The sequence below is a fragment of the Canis aureus genome, chromosome X (genome assembly GCF_053574225.1).
Source record: "Canis aureus isolate CA01 chromosome X, VMU_Caureus_v.1.0, whole genome shotgun sequence".
Lineage (NCBI taxonomy): Eukaryota > Metazoa > Chordata > Mammalia > Carnivora > Canidae > Canis > Canis aureus.
The window spans coordinates 123,152,620-123,168,102 of record NC_135649.1 but is presented as its reverse complement, the minus strand read 5'-3'; the positions used below and the strand labels follow the sequence as shown (position 1 = coordinate 123,168,102).

General features: G+C 52.7%; 1 long non-coding RNA gene across 6 annotated transcripts in view; it reads left to right on the top strand.

The window, feature by feature from the left end:
- The first annotated feature begins 35 nt into the window (after positions 1-35).
- LOC144309079 (uncharacterized) overlaps positions 36-15,483 on the top strand; it is a 33,282-nt gene continuing 17,834 nt past the window's right edge. For 3 of the 6 annotated variants that reach the window (XR_013375208.1, XR_013375204.1, XR_013375205.1), the window contains exons 1-3: positions 36-3,093; positions 4,782-4,967; positions 9,511-9,976. This is a non-coding gene — a long non-coding RNA (uncharacterized LOC144309079). Of the gene's footprint in view, positions 3,094-4,781; positions 4,968-6,795; positions 9,279-9,510; positions 9,977-12,278; positions 13,500-15,483 lie in introns of those variants that run through there. The other 3 variants (XR_013375207.1, XR_013375206.1, XR_013375203.1) reach the window with 3 other exon arrangements.

Below are 15,483 nucleotides of genomic sequence, written 5' to 3'. Positions count from 1 at the left end.
AGCAGAGGGTGTCAGGAGCCGGGGGGAGGGGGAGAGGGGCGCCCTGTGTTGTGACGGACAGATGAAGACCCCAGCGCGGGATGCGGGGAGGGGGGCGGGGATGGCAGCCTTCTGAGGCTCCATAGGAAGCCCCCTCCGCACGGTGGCAGGAGGCTCCCGTCCTGGGCCATGGAGAGGAGAGCAGGGACCTTGCCCCCAGCTCCTTCTTACACTCACACTCACACTCACACACTCACACTCACACCTATCCTGCAGGCTGGGCTGCATGAAGGGCTGATGCCTGGTGGGCCCACTCCCAGGACCACGAGTCAACAGAACATGCTGAGGGACACCCCCCCCCCCTCGCAAAGGCTTATGCAGAAGTCGTAGGAAAAGCAGGGGGTACCCACCCACCCAGCCGGGCGGCCTTAAGCTTCACTGTCCTGGATGCGGATGTGGCGCATTGGGGGTGCAGGATGTGGGGCCTAGGGGAGGACTCCGTGCCAGACAAGCAGCACATCAACCCCGGAGCCGGAGGGCACGGAGTTCAGGCCCAGCATGCTCTGGGTCCTGTCTCCACCACCCCCGACACCAGGGAGCAGCGGCTGGCCGGTCCACCGTGTGTGAGAGCAGTTGTCACGTGCACCTGCTGAGCAGCAGTCAGAGAGCCCCGCAGAAATGCAGGCGAGGACCCCATCCCCGGGTCCCTGGGGAGGTAGAAGGAGCCGGGGTGCACACTCTGTGTGTGAGCCCGACTCCCTGTAGGTACAGGCACCATGTGTGACGTTGAGAGCCTCGCAGAAGGAAGCCATCACGTGGCCCAGGTGGACGCGGTCTCCCCCTGAGCCCACAGCTGGTACTGGGGGGCTGCATGGGTCCAGCGTGGGGACGCGTTCGTCAGGAGTGGCCTCCAGAGCGGCCCTGCCGGCTCCGTGCCTATCCTGCTGGCCGATGCTTGCACCCCAGGCAGGGCTGTCCCCCCAGGATGGCCTAGGAAGCAGGGCACCCCCCTCCCCACCAGGGGCAAACGGGGAGCCCCACATGGGCAACACGCAGCAGCCGGGAGGGCGGATCCAAGGGCTTGTGTTTGGCTCTGCAGGCTGTGGAAAGGGAGGCGGGCCGCAACGGGAGGGCAGGAAAGATCCTTGCAAGACAAATGAGCCAGCTGCAGGACGTGTAGTCAGGGGGCTTTCAGTCCCATCTCTCTCTCTCTCTCTCTCTCTCTCTCTGTATATGTGCATCTCCCATCTAGATCCCATATATGTATATGCATCTCCCATATAGACCCCGTACACATATGCATCTCCCATATAGACCCTGCATATATATGCATCTCCCATGTACATCCCGTATGTGTATATATATATGCATCTCCCATATAGATCCTGTATGTACATATGCATCTCCCATATAGATCCCATATATATATGCATCTCCCATATAGATCCTGTATATATATGCATCTCTAGTGAATATTTACATATTCCTATATATATATGCATCCCATATACATACATATGTATGCGTGTCCCATTCGATTCCATATATATGGCATGTCCAGTGGCCTGCTAGTATCACCATGAAGTGTCTGCCTCAATACTGTGCATTTTCTTTTTTCCTTTTTTTTTTTTTTAAGGATTTTATTTATTTATCCCTGACAGAGCCAGAGAGAGAGGTAGAGACCCAGGCAGAGGGAGAAGCAGGCTTTGCGCCAGGACCCCGATGCAGGACTCGATCCCAGGGCCCCGGGGTCGTGCCCTGAGCCAGAGGCAGGTGTGCCAATACGGTGCATTTTCGAGGGGCTCCAGCTTCTCCCTCTGCACACGAGCATTGCTAGCCTCCAGCTGTTCGTTGGTTGGAAGGCAAAGGCTGGTTGAGTGGAGACACCCCTTGGCCCAGGTGTCTCTGTGTCTCCTGCACGCTCAGAGCTCCTGCTCCTCAGGAGTACGCTCAGGGAGCGGAGCCAGAGTCCCTGACGTGGTGCATTCCACCTGGTTCTGGGTGCAGAGAGCCTGCGGGGCGCCCACGACAGAGCCCGGAGCGACACAGCACGCGCAGGTGTGCAGGTGTGCAGGTGTGCAGTGCAGGCGGGCGTCCCGGGAAAGGCACCCCGCTGGCTCACTTACCCCACGGGCCTTGCGTTCTAACGGAAGGGAACAGGAGCTGCACCGGCGGGCCGGATCGCGGTGCTGCCTCGCTGTCTCCTGGGTGGTCGCGGCCTGTGACCTGCGGGGCGTGCGCGCTGCACTGGAGCTTTAGGGTGGAAGAGAATGCGGTGCCTGCCCCATGTGAGGCGGGCCTTTGGATGGCGCTGGAAGCTCTCGTCTCTCTGGGATGTGCGTGCGTGTGCACGCCGCGGGGCTGGCTGGGGACGGACACGTGGGAGTCAGAAGTGTTTGCAGAACACCAGGCGGCAGGTGAGGCATGGAGAGCCGTAGACGCCCAGGGATGCATGGACGGGGGAGCCAGGCCTGTTCCTTCGGGTAAAAGGAAGTGGGCAGGTGTCGGAGGTCCTGCAAGGTGACCCGAGCACGTGTCTTTACCTAACACAGGAAGGCAGAGCAGCCTAGCAGGTTGGTGTTGACCTCCGAGCACGGTTGCACGTACAAACTCGCGGGTGGGGACGTGGCTGGGCGTGGGGCACGCGGTGTGGACCGACCTCAGGCGGACGGCCGTGTGTGCGGCCACCTGCGCGGTGTCCGGGCCGCGTTCAACGCCTCGGGCGAACCCTGCACAGCGCTGGGCCGGGTCCAGCGTGTTACAGAGCAGCTTCCACAGCGCTCCCGAGCGTTTCTGGACAGCGTCTTCTCTGGCTCTTGCCTCAGTGGCCTCGAGTAATCCAATAATAACTGCTCCTCCCCGAGCTTCCCTTTGAACGCGAAAATGTGTTGCTTTTTTTTTTTTTTTTTTAATCATAGGAAGCTTGGCCAAGTTCTGCTCATCGGTTGCTTTTTTTTTTTTCTTTTGAGAACGGCCGATCTCGGGGCTCTCGTCTCCCCGGGGTCTTCACGCCCAGTCAGCCAACGTTCAGCCCCCTTGCGACTCGGGGAGGCCGTGGTTCCAGCTCCCGGCTGCAGGAATCATTTGCAAAACACCGGGATTCACGAACCTCCGGTTTGTATGCGGCTGGTTAGCGTGTAGATATGGGCGGTCTGAGGAGGTTGAAATCAGGGTTATTTTTATTCTTGGTCGATGCCCGAGTGATGACGACGGTGGTGACGATGACGATGGCTGGTTACGCGAAGGCTCCGCGCGGGCTCAGGTGCGCACGGACGTGGTATTTCCGGGCGACGCACAAAGCAAATGGTGAAAACCAACCGAAAGGCCAGGAGGGCAAGCCGGCTGTTTGCTCCAAGTGAAGGTTTTACGGACAGGCTCTCGGGGGATTTCAACCCACACGGTTTAGGTTGGTTGGTCGCATTTTTGTCTGCTGCCGGATGCGCCTGACACTAGAAAGATTTGCACGTAAAGGGGAGCGGAGGTAGCCCGTCGGCCGAGTAGGTCGGGCTCATTCACACAAGGAGGCATCCCTCACCTTCTCGGGATCACTGCTGTGTCCCCAAACGCATATCCGTGACACTCACCGCATCATCACGGGAGTAATATGCTCATGGAGCTCACGCCACCTTCAGAGTTCAGTGCACGCTTGTATTTTTGTACTTCATCCCAGCAGCGATGGGTTGAGAGCGGACTACAAACACCACAGGAAAGGGCGTTTTTAATCATTTAAAAAATGACATACGAGATGTTGGCAGATTGAATTTCACTAAGGCGTCAAAAATAAAATATTAAAAAATAAAACAAAATTCCCAAAGAGTCTATATAGCACGAGACGTTTTGTGTAATGAAAAAGACGAAATAATACGTACACTCGTGGGCTTATTTTTGCGAAAGGAAACCCAAGTTTTGGAATCAGGCTGGCATCTCGTTATGTCTCTCCCCCCCCCCCCCCGGCCCGCCCCCCCCCCCCCTTTTTGTGAAGGGCCCTGAGCTGCCTTTCTGGAGCGATGGGTTCTTGAAATGCGCATTGAGCATAAGTTCGTGTTGGTCCACGTCTTGGATGCGAGGGGCCCTTCCCGATTTGGGAAGGATGAGTCATCCTGACCTATCTCTCTGTGCCGCTTGGGGGAATCCAGAAAGCACGGCGGTTGCGTCCAATCCCGGGGAAGATGCACCTTAACCCTCGACTCCGTCGCCGGAGCACCCAGCAGAGCGTGATGCTTGGACGCCAGGCGTCCTACACACGACTCATTGGGTTCATGGTCTCCATTTTTTTATGTTTTTTTTTTTTTTTAAGACTTTTATTTATTTGAAAGAGACAGAGGAGGAGGAGGAGGAGAGGGAGACGGAGAAGCAGACTCTGTGCTGAGCGGAGCTCCCTCCCAGGACCCAGAGGTCATGGCCTGAGCCGAAATCAAGAGTCGGAAAGCTCAAGCGACTGGGCCCCCCAGGTGCCCCCGCTGCGTCCCCGTTTAGACTCTGTGCTCGGTACAGCTAATGATCAATCATGTTTCACGCACCAGGATGCCGTGCGCAGAATGGGGGGGGGTGTGTTCCCGTGGGCTTGGACGTGTCCAGCGCTCTCCGAATATGACACGTCAGGCATGGGGGTTGATCCACATGTTGTCAGGTTGACTCAGGTCGATGGGGACCCTTGGCAGGTTTTGGGAAAACCGGACAACGGCCGTGAGACGTGTTGGAGGAACGAGGGCCGATGGCCACGTGCGTGAGGAGTCCCTTCTGAAATGGCTCTATAGGAAACCGTCACGTAGCGTCCATATGTATATGTTGTGTTTTCACAGGATCTCACAAGTACAAGATGACACGGAGTGAAAATCGGAGGGGAACACAGTCCCCCACACACCACAGACGTGCCCTCAGGGACAGCTCGTCCAAAAATGGTGCATGGGGAGAGCGGTGCTAACGGTGTCCAGGTCTGGAAGAGCTGCCCGCCCCCGCCCTTCCAGAGAGAAAGCAGGGAAAGCCAGGTGAGCAAACGGCATCTGTCCCAGGGCCTTGTCACTTGGGTGTGCAACGAGCAAGCCTGCATCATTTGCAAACGTCGCATGCCTTGGTGTAGGAATCCCCGCGTGCTCAGCCTCCTCAATCATCAGACAGCATGGACGGGAGGTGGGGACGTGCCAACAGGGGGTGCAAATGCAGTTGTGGGGCACTTGGGGCAACAAGCAGATACTTTGCATGAATCAGTGACTCTTTGGTGGCATTTTGAGGGCGTTCTAATAGGTCCCATAGAGCCAATCCCTCCGAGATAGGTAGTTTTGTGCCCCTTCTCCAACCAGAGAGCTGAACTGGGTGTTGGGGGGGAACAGGGGCAGCAGGACAGAGTCACCGGTGAGGTTTGAACCCCGCCATCCCGTGGGGGGTCGGTCATCAGAATAATTCAGGGTTCCTACAGAATCATGTCCTAAGCTCCAAAAAGGCGTGAGATGTGGGTCAGAACAGAAGTGTGATTTTCTCTCTCTCTCTCTCTCTCTCTCTCTCTTTTTTTGGAAAACTCCCGTCTTCAACACAAATCCTACATTTTCAAGTTACAAAGGCAGATTTTGTGTGCTCCTTTGGGGGTACCAGAAAAACGCATCAAGGCAATTGTTGCATATTGTCGGCCACGTCCAGGGTCACCGATTCATGCTTTACGCGCGGGTCCTTTGATGCTTTTACGGTGGCGGCCTCCTCCCCCGGGGCGTTCGTCTGGCTGGTTGGCAGCACCGTAGCTTGCTTTCCTTCGGGACGGGAAGGACCATAGGGAGACGCTTCTGCAGAATCATCACCGTGAGGTTTGGGGTCTGACGGGGACCCCCCTCCCCTCCGGGGTTGAGGGTGTCCTGTGGGTTCTTCTGCTCCTGGGACGCGTCCCCATGCAGGCGACAGCGCTACAGCCTCAGTTGGGTTTACGCCTGTCTGATGGCTCCACCTAGCGGCCCCGTAGGGTGTGGGTTGCCTGCCCTTTCAGTCTGGTCCCGGGCGCTGGAGGGGGGCTGTCGTTAGCCCTGATGGAGGCGTGTGCACACCTGCGCACCTGCACGCAGACACTGTGCTGTGGGGCCACCTGCCAAACAGGACGTGCCCACCCCCGTTCAGGCGGGGTTTCCACGTTTGAAGATTGGTTGCCCCCGCAGAATTTCAGCATTTAAGCTTCTACCACAAAGTAAACTGACTGGTGATGTCGAGGTGGGATCTTGAGGGGATGGGATGGAGGGGTTGGGGGACGAATGGAGGTTCTCTCCCTGCTCCGACCCCAAAAGAACAACACGGCATTGCTTTAACCTCCCTGCTACGCCCATTGTTATGAAATGAGCTGCCGACCCGTATAAGCTTCCGTCGCGTCAGGTGCTAGATGTTTGCTTCTCACTTCCAGAATTGTCCAGCGCAGGGGCTCCCAGGTGGCCGGGACACTACGGTGACCGTGGACCCCTGACTGCGTGGGCAGCTCCCAGCGCCAACGGCTCTCCACCAGGGAAAGGCAGCAGGTGCTCTGGTGCACAACAAGCTGGCTCAGCTGCTCGAGTCCATGGTCCTGGGTGTCCAGTCTCGACACAGATCTTTGCATCCCCTGGGGTTATCACGGAGATGCAGGGAGTGGACAGGGAAGTCCCCACCGTGGACGAGGAAGGACCATTTTCCAAGTCATCTGAACATGCATCGTGACCCAAATGTCTAGAAGACCTTTGGGAGGAGTGGGAAGCCGAAGGAGAAGGAGAAGAAGGAGAAAAAGAGGAAGAGGGAGAAGAAGACGAAGACAAAGATGAAGATAAAGAAGAAAAAGAAAGAAGAAAGAAAGAAGAAGAAGAAGAAGAAGAAGAAGAAGAAGAAGAAGAAGAAAGAGGAGAAGGAGAATAAGAAGTGGAAGAAGCAGAAGAAAGGAGAAGAAGATGAAGATGAAGAAGATGAAGAAGATGAAGGAGAAGGAGAAGAGGAAGAAGAAGAAGAAGAAGAAGAAGAAGAAGAAGAAGAAGAAGAAAGAGGAGAAGGAGAATAAGAAATGGAAGAAGCAGAAGAAAGGAGAAGAAGAAGATGAAGATGAAGAAGATGAAGGAGAAGGAGAAGAGGAATAAGAAGAAGAAGAAGAAGAAGAAGAAGAAGAAGAAGAAGAAGAAGAAGAAGAAGAAGAAGAAAGAGGAGAAGAAAGAGGAGAAGGAGAAGCGGAAGAAGCAGAAGAAAGAGAAGGAGGAGAAGAAGAACAAGAAGAGCAAGAACAAGAAGAGCAACAAGAACAAGAGGGAGGAGGAGGAGAAAAAGGAGGAAGAGGAGGAGAAAGTGAAGAAGATTCATTTCCTAGTGTAGGGGTCAGAGCTAAATTCCTTTAAATTGAAATTAAAAGCGTACAAAGATTTAATGATCCTGTCAATTCCTCAAAAGATTAATCATAAATGTGTCGTATGACCCACCAATTTTCTCCCAGGTGTATACCCAAGACACACGTCTACCCAAAAACTCATATGCTTGAATACGTAATATTTACAGCAAGACCAGTCCCAACAGCTAAACGTCGGAACCGACCCAAATGTCCATGGATGGATGAATGGATAAACAGAACGGGGTCTGTCCACACAGGGGCATATCACTCGGCCACAAAGAGAAGCTCTGACGCCTGCTCCCATCAGCCGCTGGGTTTATCATACTTGGTTACGGCTGCCCCATGACCCCAACAACCTTAGATTTAAAATTTTTGGAAAGTGGCTCAGGGGGGGACTCTTGACAATTTCCGGCCCATCTTCTATATAGTTTCCACTTGTCCCTAAAGACAGTAACCCCACAAAAAACCCACAAAACTGTGCTAAGTAAAAGAAGCCACATATAAGAGCCCACATGTGATTCCATTTGCATGAAATGTGGAGAAAAAGGCAAATCTATCTGCAGAGAGTTCATCCGCGGCTGTCGAGGGGAATGGGGACAGATGGCTTCATGGGGACAAGGCTTCCGTGCGGATGGTGATGGTGGCCCACTTCCGGGGCTGCTCTAACAGGGCACCACAGGCTAGGGAGCTTATCAATAATCGATATTTAGTCCTGATGCTTGTAGACCCTGGATATGCAAGATCAAGGAGTGTGCAGATTCAATATGTGTGAATCCACTTCCCGGTTCTCAGGTAGACATCTTCCCATTGTGTCCCGACACGGAGGAAGGGTCAACCGGGTTCTTCTGAGAACACTCACGCCATCATGGGGCTCCATCCTCAAGATCTAATCCTCTCCCACCGGGGTGGACCCAGACCCCACCTCCACATCCCATCCCACATACGTATTTCGGAGGGATGCGCACATTGAGTCTACATCGTACAGACCAAGGACCTACTTCCTAAGGCCGTGGTGGAAATAGACGCGGTTCACGTAACTGGTGCTTAGTAACCTTTCCACAAATGTTTCACTGTGACTTTTAAGAAGTGGGGTTCACCTAGGCAATAATAAAGTAATAATGGGTTTGATCCCTCGTATGTGTTGAAAATAGTAGGATGGACGGTGGCTTGCTCAAAATCAGGTCCACGTGTTCATGCCCGTGTCCCGTGAATATGATCTTTTATGACGAAAGATGTGGCCAAAGATGCCATTAAGTGAGGGGTCTTGAGATGGGCTCATCCTATGAAGGTGACCCTAAATCCAATGACAAGTGTCCTTGTAAGAGACAGAGGAGGAGACACAGAAGAGCCAGGAAGGACCGTCCCATGGAGCTTCCAGAGGGAGCCCAGCCCTGCCCCACATGGATCTCAGACTTCTGGTCTCCAGAGCTGATAGATATGAACCGTTCTCAGCCGCTGGGTTTATCATACTTGGTTACGGCTGCCCCATGACCCCAGCAACCATAGATTTAAGATTTTTGGAAAGTGGCTCAGGGGGGAGCTCTTGACAATTTCCGGCCCACCTTCTACGTAGTTTCTACTTGTCCCTAAAGACAGTAACTCCAGAAATCCCCTTTGTTTTGGGGCTCTGCCCCATTGGACCTGTCCTGACCTATTTCCAGGCCAGCATCAAACAGGAGAGGGCCCACCCGTCTTCTGCCCTTGGTTGAGAATGTCGCTCTAGAGCAACGCAACCCTTTCCTTAGCAGCCTTAAAAGAAACCACCGTCGTCTCCCTCAGGACATCTCCACGCAAGCAACGGGTCCTAAGCTCTAATTTATTTCCCACCCCTCACGTCGTTGGCCAAACGGCGATCTACGCGGGGCAGAAGCACCGTTGAAAATAAAGAGCGTCACCTTCTGTGGGACAAGGCGGACGGCTTGGTCTCTTGAAGGGTGGACCCATGTCCACTTGCCCAGCAGGCACTGCCACCCGCCACTGTCTGGTAGGTGTCATCCTGGGATCCCTCGGTGCCCATGACCCTTGGGTTGGTTTCCTGACAGTTGCCTGGAATTTCCACGTCACCTGGCACGTTCCCAAATGGGTCAGGACCCCGTGGTCACGGTCATCACCTTTTTCCCCGGACACGTGGTGTGGCTTCCTGACTCTGTGTTTCCTGCGGTCTCGAGGGCCCCACCCCTTGGGGTCTAACCTATGCTTGCTCTTCTGCTTCACAGGCACCCCTTTGGTATTCTGCGCTTCCCCGTCCTAAGTCGGGACCTTATGTTCATGCTCCCGGGGAGATGAGCTACAGAGCCGCCTTCTGCACATGCCCTTTGGTCACAAATACACCCCACAAGTTGGACATCAAGGAAAAATCAGGGCTCAGCCCTAAAATCCCCACGGCCCTGAGATGTTCTGATTTTAGAGAGGATTCAAGACTATATTTCACCAGACTCGCTTCCCTCTTCCTTAGAGGAATTATAAGGAGTGACAATGACCCTCCTTTGAGCAAAGCATTCGGAGCCTCTAACAGAAAGGAGCGGCGTTAACTTTATCTCCAAACGACATGCACCTGTCCTGTTGGGGGAGCTGTGAATGGATACTTCTGTGCTGAGCTGCGGGATCACTGGATGCTGCCCCTGGTCGCGGTTGAGTGAGTTCGGGAGATTGGGAAACGCGCTCTTCTGGAATTCATACACGGTGAGTGCGTTATCTGGGCTTCCACGCGGAGCCCCCGGAATAAAAATGCACGACGGTGCTTCCCGGGAGTTCCTTCCCCATGCCTGTCGTCTAGGGATTTGTGAGAAGGAGACTCGTGAGAATGGAGGTGTTGGGTTTAAGAGGAGAGGGTGACTGGTCCGAGTCCAGCTCCCCATCTCCAGGCCCTTGCTGGGATTCTCTGTGAGCCGTAAAGTGAGATGTGCAGGGCTTCCCACGGTCTCCTTTACAAGAAGCCTGGTAGATGCTTCCTGCGAGCGTGCAAAGTCAACGGTGCAAGGAGCTGGCCCCTGTTTTTGCAAGAGGGTGGGCCAATGTGGCCGTTGGGGACACCCTTGGTGGGTCTACCGGGAGCTGCCTGGAGCTTGAGATCCAGGCATGGGGATGGCGTTGCGTGTGCTGCCCACCTGGGCAGGTGAGGCGGTTTTTGCAAACCCAAGTCCATGTGTGCATGACAATCAATCATTGAGGCGTGAGGTTTGCAGAGGAAGCAAAGGGTTTGTTGGAGAGGCGGGCAGATGAGGAGCCGGGAGGGCAAACCTTGAATCCACGTCCCCAAAGGGGCCGAGAACAAGTGTTTTATGATCGTAGGGGGTTGAGATTGCACACGTACTGATGAACAGGGCAGGAAAGTGTACTGTTGACGAGCAAACGTGGAGCATGTGCATTGGGCTAACGTGCATGGAACATACATCCCGTGGTCCGCGTGGGGCGGACGCTTAACCCCAGAATGAGGCAAAATTCAGCCGCTGAGTCATGAGGTTATCTTAGGACGGAGAAGAACCGGTGTTGGGCGCGCTCCCAGAACTAGTATCAACTGGATGGGGGCTCGGGCTGCTTATCTCGGGTAAGGAATGTTCCTAAGCTGTGTCCCTATCAGTTGACCTCGAATCCAGGCTTCTGCAGAGACAGCCCGTGGGTTGGTTAGTGGGGCCCCAGAGAGACACGATAGCTGATGCAGGAGACGCAATTCTTTGAAAGACAGGTTTTAAACTTTCTGGCTCGTTTCGCCCTCGTCAACCCTGTGGGGGCACAGTTTTATGCCTTCTTAGTCACGCATCTGTGGTGCCTGACGGCAGAGGCCCAGCGGGGAAAGGGAACATGTTGCCAGTGCACGTTGTGAATCATTCTGTGCCTCTTAGAAGTCACTGCCCAGCAGAGCTTTCCAGAGGAGGGAGAGGTGTCATCGTTTTTTGCTTTTCCCACAAACAGACCCTAAACGGAGCTTGCATGTGGAAGGAGGTGACGTGGGGGGGGGGGGTGCCTGTGGTCCAGACCTTATTTGGAAATAGGGTCTTTGCAGATGGGATGACTTGAAGGAGCTGAGATGAGCTCCTCCTGGATGAGGATGACCTGCTTTCCTACCTTTTCTCCTCTTGCTGCATCAGCCTGCAAACATCACCGGCCACTTGTTTGCCTGCAGGGATGGCCTAGGAGCCTGCATACTGTGAATATGCAATCAGCGCCCGCCCGCGGGGGGTGAATAGCAGCCCTCAGGGCAGATCCGCCCTATCCTAATCCCAACTAGGGTGGGGGGGGGGTTACTTGGAAATGGGGTCTTTACAGGTGTAATTAGGTAAGGATCTAGTGATGAGCTCATCCGCGATGAGGATGAGCCCTACAGGCAATGACAGGGGTCCTCATAAGAGACAGAGGAGGAGACGCAGATGCAGAGGAGGATGGAGGCGGAGATGGGAGGGATGCGGCCACCAGCCCGGGGACGCCTGGGGCCCCAGACACCGGAAGAGGCGGGAGGACCCCTCCCCAGAGCCTCTGGAGGGAGCACAGACTTCTGGTCTCCAGAGCCAGACAAGCCTAGATTCCCGTTTTAAGCCATTAGGAATGTGCACAAGCTATAAATGAAGAAACGAATCACATTTCATTTAGGGACTGGGTGAGGAGTTTGTCCCTGGTGTATAGGATCCACCTTCTGGAATGTCGTTTGGTGGGAAGCTCCAGGGACGCAGTTCACCATGCAAGCTCCCCTGTGAGCTCTACGCCCACCTGCCCATCAGACCCTTGCACTTTTCCTGCGTGTGAGCAGGATGGGAGGGACACAGGCAAGCTCTGATTTGGGCCGTCTGTGTATTTCCAGCTCTCGTCTTTGGGAGGCACAAAAGGTCCACACTGACAGCTCAGCGGGGAGTCTGCTTCTCCGCCTCCCCCCGTGCTCATGCTCTCGCTTTCTCTCTCTCTCAAAAAAAATAAATCAATAAAAATTCTTTAAAAAAAAAAAAAGAGACTGGTCCATTGGAATAAGCAATTCTGTGTTTTCGCTGTGCAGGGAGGCTGGCCGACGGCTCTCGGGAGCTGTGTGGGGGGGAGACCCGCTCCTGACTCTGTCTGCGGCCTGTGACCCTGAGTTGGGATCTATGGAATTTTACTGGCCGCGTTCCTGAGAAGAATGCTTCGTATCTCAGGGTCAGCTGCCCATGGCTATCTGAGCCACCTGAAGGAAAACGTGGGTGAGGGACATGTGGTCGATAAGAACGTTGCGTCGTGTTCCTGGTGGGATCTGCGGTGGAGATATCGGAACCACGTTTTCAAGGGAAGGTCATACTTAGCAGCAACAATGTGCTTTTTAGTGCTTCGTTCTTAACACATTCGAAGGGGGCCTGTCCGCTCCTCGGCCCACAGGAGATGCCACCTTGGTCACGTGCAAGAAACATGGCCTGCTCAGGTGAGCGCTCTGAGGGCCCAGGACACCACGGGGAGCCAGCGGCGAGGCGCAGTTGGATAATATAAACCTAGAAATTCCATATTTTCTCACTGATACTACCAGCGTCTATGAAGCCAACCACGTCAAAGTGCCTCCAACCCTAGCAGACGTCCTTCCTCCGTGGACTCGTGAAGGTAGCAGCCCACCCTCCACTTTTCCCCCAGCTTATGGAAACAATTTACGAAGATAAATCTCTACAGGATGACTGCGTTAAATATTTAATTAGTTCTCCGAACAAACAGGAGAATCTACGACTCCAAAGGAAAATAAAAAGGGAAAGCGGATTCTTCATTCGGTTACGTCTCTCATAAATATTTTCCCAGGGGCAAAGAATGTTCCCTTTTATATTAAAAATATAAAGAAACTCATGACTCCTCATTAGCCTCTAGAAATATGGTCATGATTTCCATTATATTAAAAACACAAACTTTGAAGGGATGCATCTGGGGGAGGAAGAGACAACCGTGGTTTTGTTTGCCTCTGGCCAGGTTGTTGATTGAATTTTATTTTTAAAGCTTTCAAGTAATGTATTAAGTAAATGGTGAAATTCATATTCAGTGCTGGCTTCAGGCCGTTGAGTCTTTGGGGCGGCTGTGTGGTCTATCGGGGAGAAACCCAACTAAACAGGGCACCTGTCCCAGGGGCGGCTCCCACACAGGGGACTCCACAGAACGTCCTCTTTCGGTTCATCTTGAGTGAGATTCTGGTTGTGACCCTTCAAGGATAAGCAGGTGCAGAGAACATTGGACAAGAAGGACCACGTGCTCAGTGGAGTGACTTAAGGATCCCCCGGTAAGCCAATGCTCTTGCTGCCTCCTCGCCTTCACCACAGGGACGGTCTCCAGCCCTGAGGCACTTTGCCCTGCCCGGGCGGTCTCTCATCAGAAGAGAGGGGTTCTTTTTTCTTCATTGCTGTTTCAGACTCTCTTCCTTATTCTGACAGCCAGCTGTGGGGGACAAGTTGAGATTTGCTCTCAGAAAACGTGTGAGTTAATCATGCCTGTGTTGTCTACAGTCAGTAAATTATTAAATATCGATAGATGTTTGTATAGATAGATGATAGATAGATAGATAGATAGATAGATAGATAGATAGATAGGACATAGAGATGGATGGATGGTTGCTGGATGAATAAATATGATAGATATGATATAGGGATGGATGTATGGATGGATGGATGGATGGATGAATATGATAGATAGATAGATAGATAGATAGATAGATAGATAGATAGATAGGACATTGAGTTGGATGGATGGATGCTGGATGGATAAATGTGATAGATATGACATAGGGATAGATGGATGGATGGATGGATGGATGGTTGGATGGTTGCTGGATGGATAAATAGGAGAGATATGACATAGATGGATGGATGAATAGATGAATATGATAGATGATAGATGATAGTTAGACATGATGGATGGATGGGTAAATGGATGGTTGGATGGATAGATAGATTGGATGGGTAGATACAATGGATACATAGGATGGATGACTAGATAGATAGGATGGATGTATAGATAGATGATGGATGGATAGATGGGTAGATGGATGGATAGATGATAGATAAACGGTCAGATGGATGGATAGATGATAGATGGACAGAGGGTAGATAATAGATGAACACACTGGTAGAGATGTAGATTCAATAACGGTTAAAATTAAAGTGTAGATCACAGGTCCCAGGGGAATTAAACGGGAAGCCTTGAGGAGATACATTTTTGTGATCTACGTCAGAAACTCTCAAGGCCTGGGGCTAATACCCTCCACAGTCAGAGAAGGAGTCGGGCACTGGGAGCATATACATTTCTCATCTCCCGCTCAAGACCGTTGCAGTGACCAAGAATTTTTAGAATTCTGTGATGTGTGTCATTCCCTTTGCAAGTGAATCAAGGTGTTGCACCCCTTGGTGTGTAAGTAGGGAGATAAATCAGGTGCATCTTCAGGACACCAGCTCATACAGTGGGAACATTGCGCCCAGAGAGGAGTGATACTTGACGTTCATAATGGGCCACCAGAGTACCAGGCTCTTTACACAGATCCAATCGAATCCTCCCCAGGCACAATGAGATTGCATCGGCCACGTCCCTTGTCAGAGGCACCAGAAGTTCAAGAGGTTAAGCAAAGCTGTTCAGAATCATCGGGTCGGAATCCATGGTCCACTGGGAGGGGCTATTAACTGGTCAAGTCGTTCAGGTACATGAAGACCCCGAGCAGACAAATCTGAGCGCTGTCCCCGCCGCCATCCTGTTGGGCTTTTCTGGGCTTGCTGTTCCCCCCACCATCTTGTTGGTCCTCTGATGACTCACTAGGAATATTAAGTATCACCAGAGCCACGACCCTAAACAGGAAAGATGTCTTTGCACCCCATCATTAGCCAATATTCATCCTTACTGGCCTGCATGGCAATTAAGCCCCAATGCCAGTCAGCTCAGGACACTGATTAATTAGCCCTAAACCAGACTGTAGTTCCCAAATTTCACACATCCCACCCCTGGAGGTTTGGTGAAGAAGTTGCACCCAAGACCAAATGCATCCGTGTCCCAGGCCAAGGAGTGACCCCAGCTTTGGTGTTTTTCAAGCTCTCCAGGTGATTCTGTCAAAACCGGGCAGGGCTGGGAGTGACCGTGGGCCAAGCTGATATAAATCTGCAAGATTTCCTTGATGACACATCTGTGTTATTGTTAAGACGTTTTTCCCCATCAGATGGAGAAGGTTTTTGTTTTTTTTTTTTTCCTTAGCATCCTTAGCTAAAATTAGATCCCTC